General features: G+C 44.4%; 1 protein-coding gene across 1 annotated transcript in view; it reads left to right on the forward strand.

Moving 5' to 3' along the window:
- The window catches only part of GOLGB1 (golgin B1), an 88,290-nt gene that overhangs the window by 54,672 nt on the left and 19,305 nt on the right, over positions 1–14,313 (forward strand). The gene's annotated exons all lie outside the window — the stretch shown is intronic.

Consider the following 14,313-nt stretch of genomic DNA (forward strand, 5'->3'; position numbering starts at 1 on the left):
ATTTTAAATAAAAGGACACAACACATTCTACTCATGTAAAAGCACGCTGATTCCCGGACTGTCTGCGGGCCAGATTGAGAAGGCGATTGCGCCGGCCCAGGCCCCTGAGCCTTAAGTTTGCCTACCCATGATCTGTTATATAATCGTAGTAACCAAAGTTCATTTTGTAGCACCCTGCTTGTGGTTAACGCTTAGCTGGAATGAAATATTCAACGCAGCAATAGAGAAATTAAAATAATAATTTATTTGTCAGACAAATAAATGAGAGGCTCAGTGGTATATGGTTACCAAGCTCTGGCCTGGCCTCTTGCCATCCTGGCCAGCACTTATATTCCCTTAATCCAGCCCCCTTTGCTCCTCCTGTGGCTGCCTCTGTCCAATCAGCCTGGTTGAAATTCCTATTGGCTGTTTGGTAGAACCAATCACAAAAGATACACCCACAAAAGATACACCCACTTCCTTGCCCTTATAAGGGAGACAAAGAGCTATATATAAATGACAAATAAGTAATAATATATCTTACATGGAATCTTAATTACCAGCTCACCTCTTTGCCCTCCTTGCCCTATTGCCTTCTAAAACAAATGTTTAATCTTACATTTTTATGTTCAACAGATGTCAAGGATCTCGAGTTTCACATCAATATTGAAAGATTTCCTTCATTTGAAAGTTTCTAAACAAATGCCTGACAACCATATATATCGAGAGTGCTTGGATGGCGTCTTCTGTCTAGCAGGGGGGCTAGGCTGGTGGCTGACTTAATTTCAGGATAAATACAACTCTTACAACCATATGAAATAAGAATCTAGCATTCCTTAAATCCTTTGCATAATTACATTTAAGCCAATATATTTAAGCTAATATATTTCATTCACTTATCATAGGTAGCCTTTTAAAAGAATAAAGCCTTTGTAAAGTAAAAAGGAACTCAGTAAAAAAGCTTTTAAAAAGAAGCCTCTTCAGTTTACACCTCCCCCCTTTCCCCCTCCTTTCCCAGCCAGCTAGATGCTTCTTCTCCAGCCAAGCCAGTTGCCTTTCCCAACATTTAACCTTTTTAACTCTCTCAGTTTAAGAAAAAGAAACAGCTTTTAAAGATTTCTTTAAAATGCTCTCTTTTTCTGCCAGCTAGATGCCTCTCCATTGCTCTTGGCCTTTTTAACCTTGGAAAGAAGATCTGGCTCATTTTACTGAGAGGCACATTGGTATTATTTTACTATTTACCCTTGCCTTTAATTGTGTTTCCTCAGTCTGCAAGGGCAGCATATGTAATTCTCCCTTTTTTTATGACTTTGAGAATTGTTTTTCTACTATAAATCAATGGGGCCCCCTTGTCTTAGGAGAAAAACCTCTTGCCAAGGTTCTTTCTGCCTGGCATGAAACATTTGAAAATCTTTTTAAGCTCATTTTTAAATACAAGCCTTGATAAAATATAGAAGCTCTGATAAAAAATGCAGGCTTATGACTAGATGCCTCATTCCCCCCTTTCAAGCTCAAGGACCTTCATCCCAAGTGTCCTTGATAGCTTGACCTTCATCATATTCCTGAGGTAAAGCTCTGTATAGGGCCATGATATGAGGTAGAGTTTCATTTGAAACCATCTTGCTAATTGTACTTCTAAAACATGAAATGATACATGGCATCATACACAAAACCATTACCACTACTGTCAAGAAAAACAAGCAAGACAATAGTATCCCTTTGAGTCCTGCGACATTAGGTAACCAATTGGTGAGCCATCCCATATCCCATCCTTCCCATGTTTGTACTGGGACATGTGCTATATTCTCCATCTTTGTGGCCAACACACGGATTGCCTCACCATTATCTGAAATGTTAAAGCAACAGGCATTCCCTGTCAAGTTCAAGACTCCACATAGGCCTCCCTGCCTGGCAAGTACATAATCCATTCCCATTTTCAGCTGCAAAATGGCGGCTCTACTTTCATCCAACTGTTGTGCAATAAGTCTCAAACTCTGGGCCGTTGCATTGGTTACAAGTTCCACTACTGCTTGCAATCGAATTATTCTGTTTAGATTATAAATAGGATCCCGTGCCCCTTGTATGAGCTCACCAGGATTCCAGGAGGCAGGATCATAATAGGCTATAATGCGCTCTGGCGGCCAATCATCAGTACCGCTCCAACTTTGGGTACTTCCTCCTGCTATATGAGAAATATCAGCATTCCTTCGTGTTCGCCTGGCCGAACTAGTGGGCATAATCCACATTGGTGGTAATACCCAACCCAAGAAACAAGTCCCACTCCATTTGGAAGGGAGCTTTTTGTATGCCCATTCTCCACATATCCACCACAACCATCGGGTCTGAGGTTTTTGGTACGTGGAGTACAGAAGGCGAAATACCAAAAGAGGTAGAGAGTTCACAGTGCAGTATGTTAGATTGCCTTTTTCTGTCACAGTTATGTTCCACACCACTTTCCATGCGTGAATAAAAGGAGGTGCACAGGGCAAGGTATTCCGAGTTCGATAGGTAGTACCGTGTGCCCAGGTATGACTATTCTTAATATAATCCCAAGTATAGTGACAATGAGAAGAGCCTATCATGGGAGAATCAGCTGCATCTGATGATTTATGTACACAGAATTCCCCTTGTACAGGTATAACTCGTAATGGTTTAGTTGAGTTCCATCCGGGGAAATTCTGTATTTCTGTTTGGTGTGGCATTTCGCTTACCATACCAATGGCATCTAATGGTATCGGTAATAAGGGCATACCTCCCTCTGAATCATCTGGCCCAAGAGAGCAAACAAGGCAATTGGTCCTATTTGCAACATTGGCTACCATCTCAGCTAAGCCTACCCACATATTGTGGTCATGGCTGAATCCATATTTAGCCAATTTGGTCAGATTCAAGGACCCTTCCCCTTCCCAAGGGATCAGGATTAATAATAAAATCATGTTGATGTCTAGTATATGCATTCCTTCCACAAAAGATTACCTTATTGTGATAGCAAATAATTATTAGCCCCAATATAATTCCCCCAGTGACAGAAATGGGGAACCACCAAGACCAAAACATATATCCCGAGGATCCCCAATGAGTAATATCTCTGATAATTGTTCCACAAGGGGGCAGTCAATCAATTGTATTAGAGAATCTTTCCGTTCACAGTCGCTGGTTCAGACGCTCCTCAAGCTTCAGGCGTGCGCAGGTCAGCCAGCTTCCAGGTTGTGGCTGCAGCAGGCCGGTCGTCAAATGTTGCCCGTGACCTAGCCCGTTCCCGGTAGGGCTAGATACAGGGGTTTTTGGAGAGAGTTAGTTTTAAAGGATTAGAGGGGTCACCTTTGCACGTCCAACTGCCTTCGGACTTCTTCAAACGAGAGTGATGAATCCAGGGGGTCACCTCAGCTACCTTCACTGCTGTTGGAGTAGAGAGCAAGACGGTGTAAGGTCCACGCCACTTTGGTGCAAGTGGATCACGTTTCCACTCTTTCACCCATACGCTATCGCCAGCCTGGAACTGATGAATCGGCTCGGCAATGCTGCACGGCGTGCGTTCGAGGGCCCACCTGTTAAGAGAAACAAAAACACGGGAGAGAGATTGCACTTGTCCCTGTGTCACATGATCTCCTATTTGTTTAAGGTCAGCTGGAATATCCTGAACAAAGGAGGGCGGTCTCCCATACAGGAGCTCAAAAGGTGACAACTTAAGTCTTTTTGTGGGTGCACACCGAACACGAAACAGTGTTATGGGTAACACATCTACCCATCCCAATCCCGTTTCCTGGGTTAATTTTGCCAATTGGGTTTTCAGAGTCCGATTCATTCTTTCAGTTTTCCCTGAACTCTGAGGCCTATATGCTGCATGCAGTCTCCATTTTACTTGTAGGACTCGACATACATCTTGTACTACTTGATCAATGAACGCTGGCCCATTATCACTTCCAATGCATCTAGGTAATCCAAACCTTGGGATCAATTCAGTGAGGAGTCTCTTAGTTACCTCTCGTGCCTTTTCAGTTCGGGTGGGAAAAGCTTCAACCCATCCGGTAAGAGTATCTACAAACACAAGGAGATACTTGAATCCCTTAGAAGGGACCAGCTCTGTGAAGTCCACAATTAGACTTTCCATGGGGACATATCCCACATGTTGAATTCCAGGAGGTTGTACCGGTCCCTGCCTGGGATTGTTTTTAGCACAAAGAACACATTTCTGTGAAATGCAAGTTGCTAATTGTGATAGATTAATAATATACAACTTCCGACTGAGACTCTCTCTGGTTGCAGTACCGCCAAGGTGAGTAGATTCATGATAATTTCTTACAATTGTGCCTGCTAGATGATGAGGTACATAAATCCTATTGTCCGGCAGGATCATCCAACCGTCCTTCATAACCGCTCCTTCCTGTTCAGCCCACTTCCTCTCTTCTGGGGTATAGTGAGGTTTAACTTCTTCTGGAACTACCTCTGGTATGAGGGCTGCTATAAATCCTCCCACAGGCTTTTGGGCTGCCTCTCGGGCTGCTTTGTCAGCAGCATGATTTCCTCTGGTTATTGGATCCCTTCCTCGTCCATGACCTTTGCAGTGCATTACAGCAATCTGTTCTGGAGCCCATACTGCTTCTAACAGGATTTCTACTTCAGGTCCATATTTCAAGGCCTTCCCGTGGGCTCCTATTAGACCTCTTTCTTTCCATAGAGCTCCATGTGCATGCAGGGTTAAGAAGGCATATTTAGAATCAGTATAGATGTTTGCCTTACATCCAGCTGCCAATTGCAGAGCTCTAGTTAAGCCTATAAGTTCAGCTTTTTGTGCTGATGTGCCAGCAGGCAAAGCTTCAGCTTCCACAACTTCCTCATTGGTGACCACAGCATATCCTGCTCGTCTGGCACCTTCATGAAGGTAACTGCTACCATCCGTATAATATACAACATCTGGATTTTTCAATGGTTCATCTTTCAGATCAGGTCTACTGGAATAAACTTCATCCATTACTTGGAGACAATCATGTGATTCCTCATCATCTACCTCTGGTAGGGGCAGCAAAGTCGCTGGATTGAGCATATTCACTACTCGTAGATGAATCCTGGGATTTTCACACAATAGGCCTTGGTATCTAGCCATCCTTGGGTTTGTTAGCCAATAACTACCCTTATATTCCATGAGTGTCAGAACAGCATGAGGTACATTCACATACATCGTCTGGCCGAAGGTAAATTTATCAGCTTCTTTGACAAGGCTTGCAGTGGCCGCTACTGCCCTTAGGCATGGAGGCCATCCTTTTGCTACTGAGTCCAATTGTTTAGACAAATAAGCTACTGGGCGGTTCCAACTTCCTAATCTCTGGGTCAGGACTGCAGCTGCAATCCCATTCTGTTCATGTACATACAGCTGAAAGGGTTTTTCCGAATTAGGCAATCCAAGGGCTGGGGCCTCCATAAGTCGTTGTTTGATAACTAAAAAGGCTTGTTTCTGCTCAGGTCCCCATACGAATGGGTCCTTTTCTGCACCTCGAGTGCTTTCATGTAAGGGCTTGGCCAGACTGCTGAAATCAGGTATCCATAGTCTACAAAACCCTGCTGTTCCCAGGAATCCTCTAAGTTGTTTTCTTGTGGTAGGTTCCTTGATAAGGCAAATAGCTTCTTTCCTCTCTGGTCTCAATGCTCGTTGTTGGTGTGAGATGTCAAAGCCCAAATATTTGACCTTTTCTAAACATAACTGTGCCTTTTTCTGGGAAACTCGGTAGCCAGCTTCCCAGAGCAAGTGGAGCAGTTCCTCTGTCCCTTCTTTACAGGTATTAAAATCCTTTGCCGCTAGTATAAGATCATCTACATATTGCAGAACCACCTTTTCTCCCGGTATTGAGGGGTAACTTGTTAGATCCCTCGCCAAGGCAGTGCCAAATAAAGTTGGGGAATTTTTAAATCCCTGGGGCAATCTTGTCCAGGTTAGCTGGCCTTTTGTTCCTGTCAAAGGGTCTTCCCACTGGAAGGCAAATATAGGTTGGCTCTGTGGTGCCAGCCGGCAACAGAAGAATGCATCTTTCAAGTCCAATACAGTAAAAAATGTTGCTTCTGGTGGGATCAAACTCAACAAGGTATATGGGTTTGGTACATTTGGGTGCAAGGTCTCGATAGCCTGGTTTACGAGCCTCAAGTCCTGCACTGGCCTGTATTCATCTGTCCCAGGTTTTCGAACAGGCAAAAGGGGTGTGTTCCATTCTGATTGGCAAGGCTTAAGCAGACCATATTTTAATAGGCGGTCCAAATGTTTCTGGATGCCCTCTGCTGCTCGCCGGGGTAAGGGATATTGCTTTACAGATACGGGGGTAGCCATAGGTTTTAGGGTTACTACAATTGGAGCTATATTCTTAGCCATTCCTGGTGGGCTATTTTCGGCCCATACTCCTGGTGGCACTTGTAGAGTTCGGAGGAGCTTGTTTAATTCTGTATCCAATGTGGGTTGGACTTGCAGGGCTGACATTAGGTGCCATGATTGTTCCTTAGGTACTGAGAGGGTAATTATTCCTGCTGCTTTTGATGGCAGTTTCATTTCTGGACCTCGAGGAGTGAAGGTGATTTGGGCCTGCAATTTGGACAGCATATCTCTGCCTAAGAGAGGTATTGGACACTCAGGTATATACAAAAACTGATGGGTTAAACGATGTCCCCCAATCTGGCATTCCAAAGGTTGGAGGAAAGACCTCTTAGCTGACTGTCCAGTGGCACTTTTAATGACTACACTTTTGGATGCCTTTTTCTGCAATAGTTCTGGGAGTACTGAGTATTCAGCCCCAGTATCAATCATAAAGTCTATTAAATGGCTCCCTAATTGAATCGTGACCGTGGGCTCCTGGAAGCCTAACTTTATGGAGTCCGGTCGTTCCTAGTCTTGAGTAAAATCCTCTTCTGCCAGTCCAATGAAATTGTCTCTATTCTGTCCTTGTCCTGGTCTCTGATATCTTCCATTTCGGATCATTCCCCGTCCCCGTCCCTGGTTTCTTGGGCCGGAGCCTGGGCCTGGGCCTGGGCCTGGGCGTACTTCTTCCAACCTCAGGGGTTCAGGACACTCCCGCTTCCAATGACCCTCCTTCTTGCAATTTGCACATTGATTCCTTCCCAGTGGTGGATTCCTTCCTCGCCCTCTCCCTCCATTTAAGGGGCGGTGGTCTTGCTTCACTGCTGTGGCTAGCATTACCATCTTTTCCTTCTGCCACTTCTTCTTCTCTTGCTTCTCAGCCTCATCCCTATTCCGATAAACTCGGCGTGCAATGGCCATAATTTGGCTCATCAGCATCCCTTCCCATCCTTCTGATTTCTGAATTTTCTTACGAATATCAGAAGCGCACTGGGCCACAAATGTAGCAGTAATCATTCTGCTGTTTTCAGGGGCTTCAGGGTCAAAAGGAGTCCATATACGATAGGCTTCTTGCAGCCTCTCTAAAAAGTCTCCTGGACTCTCTTTTGGTTTCTGTTCTACTTCTGAGACTTTAGACATATTAGTGGGCTTCTGGCATGCCCTGCGGATACCTTGCACAAGTGTCTGGCGGTAGGTGGTAAGTCTGGCCAGGTGAATTCCATTGTTTGGATCCCAATTAGGATCTTCCAAGGGAAAGTTATCTTGGAGATGACGGTCAATATTAAAAATATTTCCCACTCTGGCCTGCTCACGCAAATATATCTGTGCCTTTTCAATTATGTCTCTCCTTTCCTCAGTGGTGAAAAGAGTATTTAGGAGCTGGCGACAATCTGTCCAAGTAGGGCTATGAGTATTTACTATTGAAGTCACCAAGTCCATCATAGCCTGAGGTTTTTCTGCAAAAGATGGGGTGTGTGTTTTCCAATTCATCAAATCTGTAGTTGTGAATGGAATATATTGCAGGGTCGAAGTTCGAGGTGGCCGTGGTCCGGGTTGCCCGTTAACCAGCGCAGGCTCCTCAAGTGCATTAAATACTCTTCTAAGAGGGGCTACTACGTGATCTTTCTCTTCGCTTTGCTCTAGGGGCCTCAAATCATAGGGGATGGTATTTGTCCCAAGGCGTTCTTTTAGCAGCTTTATACGCCTGGCTGTATTGCTTGCTGACCGATTAAGGTCTCCCTGTAACTTCTGTAATAATTCTCTAGGACTTGGATGTACAGGGGTTTGGGGTGGGCAATCAGTTGTTCCACTAAAGGAGACTGTAGATGCAGGTCTATTAGGAGTCACAGGTGGAATAACCACTTCTGCTTGGGCTTTATTATAGGACTCCAATGCCTCCTGAAGATATTTATCATAATCTATCAAGGAATCAAGCTCTGTGACTCCACTCCCATTATTCATTCCACTTTCTTGCCTTGGGGTTACAACTGGCGGAGTGTTTGAATTAAGCTCCCTTCGATGTGGAGCATAGGGTGGAGGTGGAAGCACCTCTTCCTCTGGTCCCTCAAAAATGGGTTTGAGTTTATTTGGCAAGATTCCTTTCCTAGCTTCAGCTTTTACAGCCAATAATTTGCATCGTTTGACTTTGCATTCCCTTATCCATGGAGGATTTTTATTTAATGTGCTCAGCCAGGAATCTATATATGGAAATTGTTCTGGGCACCCTCCAGTTTCTTTGGCGATATTAGACCAAAGTTTGCTTACTAAATTTATATCAAAAGTTCCCTGAGATGGCCATTCAGTATTTTGTTTCGGCCATTCTAGTTCACATAACGTTCTCAAGCGCTCTGGCGTCATTTTGACTCCATATGCCCCTGAGAAGGCTTTCTTAAAATTATTTAACATACACTCAAGAGGTGTATTTTCCCCCTTTGAACCCCCAACTCCCATTGTATGGCCCTGTGAAGTATCCACTCAGTCACTCACACACACGCTTTGTCAATTTTCCCTTTTCCTCCACCAGACCAACATCTGATGTACCCAACCACCTAGCGTACTCAGTTTCCCCTTACTGAGACGCAGAAGTTTGATCAAGACTTCTCTTCCTCCCAATTAATTGGAGGGCCAAAAATCCCTTTGTGCACTTACCCTTGGTTGGTTCCCTGTTTCCCCCGGTCCGTCGCCGCCAGTGAGCAGGGTATCAGACAGACGAGTCTTCTGCGTTCCCCCTGGAAAAATTTACCAGTGCGCGCTGGGTAAGCAGTGGTCCTCTCTCTTGTACCCTGCCCAGTAGGGCGAAGGGGCTGCGTTCCAGCAGACCACTTATCCGAGTCACGGCACCATAAAATGTAGCACCCTGCTTGTGGTTAACGCTTAGCTGGAATGAAATATTCAACGCAGCAATAGAGAAATTAAAATAATAATTTATTTGTCAGACAAATAAATGAGAGGCTCAGTGGTATATGGTTACCAAGCTCTGGCCTGGCCTCTTGCCATCCTGGCCAGCACTTATATTCCCTTAATCCAGCCCCCTTTGCTCCTCCTGTGGCTGCCTCTGTCCAATCAGCCTGGTTGAAATTCCTATTGGCTGTTTGGTAGAACCAATCACAAAAGATACACCCACAAAAGATACACCCACTTCCTTGCCCTTATAAGGGAGACAAAGAGCTATATATAAATGACAAATAAGTAATAATATATCTTACATGGAATCTTAATTACCAGCTCACCTCTTTGCCCTCCTTGCCCTATTGCCTTCTAAAACAAATGTTTAATCTTACATTTTTATGTTCAACAGATGTCAAGGATCTCGAGTTTCACATCAATATTGAAAGATTTCCTTCATTTGAAAGTTTCTAAACAAATGCCTGACAACCATATATATCGAGAGTGCTTGGATGGCGTCTTCTGTCTAGCAGGGGGGCTAGGCTGGTGGCTGACTTAATTTCAGGATAAATACAACTCTTACAACCATATGAAATAAGAATCTAGCATTCCTTAAATCCTTTGCATAATTACATTTAAGCCAATATATTTAAGCTAATATATTTCATTCACTTATCATAGGTAGCCTTTTAAAAGAATAAAGCCTTTGTAAAGTAAAAAGGAACTCAGTAAAAAAGCTTTTAAAAAGAAGCCTCTTCAGTTTACACCTCCCCCCTTTCCCCCTCCTTTCCCAGCCAGCTAGATGCTTCTTCTCCAGCCAAGCCAGTTGCCTTTCCCAACATTTAACCTTTTTAACTCTCTCAGTTTAAGAAAAAGAAACAGCTTTTAAAGATTTCTTTAAAATGCTCTCTTTTTCTGCCAGCTAGATGCCTCTCCATTGCTCTTGGCCTTTTTAACCTTGGAAAGAAGATCTGGCTCATTTTACTGAGAGGCACATTGGTATTATTTTACTATTTACCCTTGCCTTTAATTGTGTTTCCTCAGTCTGCAAGGGCAGCATATGTAATTCTCCCTTTTTTTATGACTTTGAGAATTGTTTTTCTACTATAAATCAATGGGGCCCCCTTGTCTTAGGAGAAAAACCTCTTGCCAAGGTTCTTTCTGCCTGGCATGAAACATTTGAAAATCTTTTTAAGCTCATTTTTAAATACAAGCCTTGATAAAATATAGAAGCTCTGATAAAAAATGCAGGCTTATGACTAGATGCCTCAATTTCACTTTACAACTGTCATTGTATCCCTGCCAATGATTTTAACTGTCTACAGTGCTCCTTTAAGTATATAATGAAGTTATTCCAGTCTTTTAAAAATACTTGGTCTTCCTGTTTCCTGATCTTACTCGTCAGTCTTGCCATTTCTGCATATTCCGTCAGCTTGACATTTTGACAATTGAACAGAGTGGCTTCTTAAAAGCATCACACACAGCCCTCCAAAAAGAGATGACCAAAAAAGGGGCATTTCATTGCTTCCAGCTGTATAATGTTGTGATTCTTAGGACACAGGTGGGCATAGAATTTGCAGATATCTATCTATAAAATATAAAATTAGATGCCAATTTGGAAATTATGACCATGCATTTCACCGTAGTGAAGATTAGACTCATGGCCAAAAGATCTGTCTGCCTGGCTCATGCTGCAAATTGGTGATGACATAAGCAAAACAAGAAGAATCCTCTGGTTACGTGAAACCTACTCAATAAACACACAAGACGTAACCGGCTGTACTTTTGAATAAATAAGGTATAATATTAATTGTATCAAATTGTAGATTTCAACGGAAGTCTTGTAAAATTCAACAACAAAAAAGCAGAAGACCCAGTAGATCAGTTCATTCTTTGGTCTGTTCATGCATAAGGTCCATACATGTTGTTGTTTAGTTGTTTAGTTGTTTAGTCGTGTCGGACTCTTCGCGACCCCCTGGACCAGAGCATGCCAGGCATTCCTGTCTTCCATTGCCTCCCACAATTTGGTCAAACGCATGCTGGTAGCTTCGAGAACACTGTCCCGCCATCTTGTCCTCTGTCGTCCCCTTCTCCTTGTGCCCTCCATCTTTCCCAACATCAGGGTCTTTTCCAGGGTGTCTTCTCTTCTCATGAGGTGGCCAAAGTTCCATACATGTATAAGTGTCTATTCCACCTGTCTGTTCATAGAGTCCAACAATCCACATGAAGGGTTGTTATAGTTCCACAGAATCCTTTCACAGAGTCTAAGACAAGGATTTCCGGAATATTAGCCTTGTTTTGCCATCCTAGGCTTCATCAGTAGAACAGGCTCATATGTAATGTTACAGGATAGTTGATCTTATGGCATAGTAGTGGTTGCAGTGATGGGCAACTCCCAGGCCCCTGAAGCAGCAGCAGCAGCAGCAAGAGGAGCTCTGGCTTTTGAGGGCTCTTCATCTTTCACATGGACATAGGCAAAACGGACGGCTGGGATTCGTGCATTGCAGGGGGTTGGACTTCTTCTTCTTCTTCTTCTTCTTCTTCTTCTTCTTCTTCTTCTTCTTCTTCTTCTTCTTCTTCTTCTTCTTCTATCCTGCCCTCCCCAGCCAGGCTCAGAGCGGCTAACAACAATAAAAGTAACACAGCATTCTAAAATCAATTCATTCTAAAATCAATTCAAAATCAAATTACTGTAATGGCAACCATTGGGCTAGAGTTCTATGAGGATTACAGAAGGGTGGGGTCAGACTGTGCCATGGCCAAAGGCCTGGTGGAACAGCTCCGTCTTGCAGGCCCTGCAGAAAGATGTCAAGTCCCGCAGGGCCCTAGTCTCTTGTTCCACCAGATCAGAGCCACAGCCGAAAAAGCCCTGGCTCTGGTTGAGGCCAGCCTAACCTCCCTGTGGCCCGGGACCTCCAAGATGATTTTGTTTGAAGACCGTAAGGTCCTCCGTGGGACATACCAGGAGAGGTGGTCCTGTAGGTACAAGGGTCCTAGGCTGTATAGGGCTTTAAAGGTCAAAACCAGCACCTTAAACCTGATCCTGTACTCCACCGGGAGCCAGTGCAGCTGGTATAGCACCGGGTGAATGTGATCCTGTGGCAAGGACTCCATAAGAAGTCTTGCTACACCTGCAAGGAGTTTCTGGGTCAGTCTCAAGGGCAGCCCCATGTAGAGATAACCCCTGTGGGTCCCTTCCAACTCTACAATTCTATTATTCCATGACCTTCAGGCAGAGTTCTCCTTCAGACAGTCCCCTGTCAAGATTGAGCAGATGTCTCTCCTCTGCAAAGTGGGTCCCAGGAACCCAGGACCACCCTGTCCTTGAACATGGGTGCAAGAATCTGCATGGGAGACTCTGCTCCCAGACACAGCAGTGCCTCTGGGCTGTGATTTGAAGAGGTGCAGGAAGCGGCCCCATCTGCGCGCTCAGGGCCAGTTGCAGGAGCTGGGCTGAGGTTCCTGCCCTGTGTCACGTCACCTTCAGGGGTTGCCATGGCTGCGCCTGATTCTTGCAGGAAAAGGAAGTGGTGTGCGCTCAGAGAGCAGCTTGCCAAATAAGGGCTTTTGCAGGTCAGCCACAAAAAGAAAAGTCTCTGGGAGAGGAAGGGGACGCTAATAGGTGCATTGGCTTGTTTGGGGTCCACCTGGCTGAAGAGAGATCATTGACTTACGTTGCACCCAACATCTATGTGCCAGTTTGGGGCAGTTTCTCCAACCATGTAGGAATGACGTCTAACTCCTTGTGATTTGCAGTGACTGGTTCCTTGTTCTGCCCTCAGAAATCTGAGTGAGCAAATGGTTTCCTTCCTCTTTCAAAAAGATCTCTGTATTCTTAGTATTTACAGTGGACCCTCTGGATACGAACTTAATTCGTCCTGGTGGTCTGTACTGACCCCGAAAAGTCCATATCCGGAGGCGCCACTTCTGCGCAAGCGCATGATGCGATAGAGCGTTTCTGCGCGACTGTGAAGCACGCAGAGCGCTTCTGTGCATGCGCGAAGCACGCAGAGTGCTTCTGTGCATGCGCGAAGAACGCAGAGTGCTTTTGCGCATGCGTACGCAGCAAAACCCAGAGGTATACACAGCAGGTTAGGTCTCAGTTGCCACAAAGCTAATCCAGCTGTTTCTTTGGGGTTCAGTGCACCTGCTGCATGCTCAAAATTCTAGCGCCATTGCATGGAGCCAAGACGCAAGACCTTCCTTCAGTAGCATATATGAGGAACCTGCCGGACCAGGCCGGTGGCCCATTTGTTCAGCATCCTGTTCTCACAGTGGCTGACCAGATGCCCCAAAGCGATGCTCACAATCAGGATCCGAGCCCAAGAGTCCTCTGGTATTCAGAAGCATTGCTGCCTTCAAACATGGAGACAGAATAAAGCCATTGTGGTTAGGAGCCATGAATAGTCCTCTCCTCCTCCTCCTCCTCTTTTATTTAATTTTTTTGGTATTTATTATTGATAACAATTTATTGATTTTCCAAAAATAACAATACAAAAAAGGGGGGGAGAGTTCAGAACCAAATTAAAGCATAAATTTTGATCGACTTCCCTCCATTCCCTCTCTTGGCTCCATTAAAATGTACTTGTTTATGCACATCCATAAAACCTTATATGATTAACATTCCAATTTTAAAACCTTCTCCATCTTATTACAAATGACTTTTAAAAGTTATACTAATGTCAAAATCTGTACACAAAGCTTTAAAGATATGCTTTAAACTATTGCCCTTTTTGTAATAATTTGTCCTGCACAGTTCAATATTATTTCCGGGTTTTGCCGCTTGCGCATGCGCAGAAGTGCTCTATTGCGCTGTGCATGTGTGCAGAAGCGGCACCTCTGGATACAGATTTTTCGGGGTTCACACGGATCCCCGGAATGAATGAAATTTGTATCCAGAGGGTCCACTGTACTTTCTGTACCAAGAAATGCAAACTGACACAGGGTCCTTTCCAACACTACAAATCTATGATTTTATAAATGCTTGTTAAATAGCCAACATCATTTAATCTCCCTGCTAACCTATCAGGGTGAAAGATAGATAATTGGGCCACGCAGAAATGACCTCAGTTCTGCCTGCAGATGGCTGCCCATTGAACCCCAGTATTTCT

Source organism: Podarcis gaigeae (assembly GCF_964106915.1).
Source record: "Podarcis gaigeae genome assembly, chromosome: 10".
Lineage (NCBI taxonomy): Eukaryota > Metazoa > Chordata > Lepidosauria > Squamata > Lacertidae > Podarcis > Podarcis gaigeae.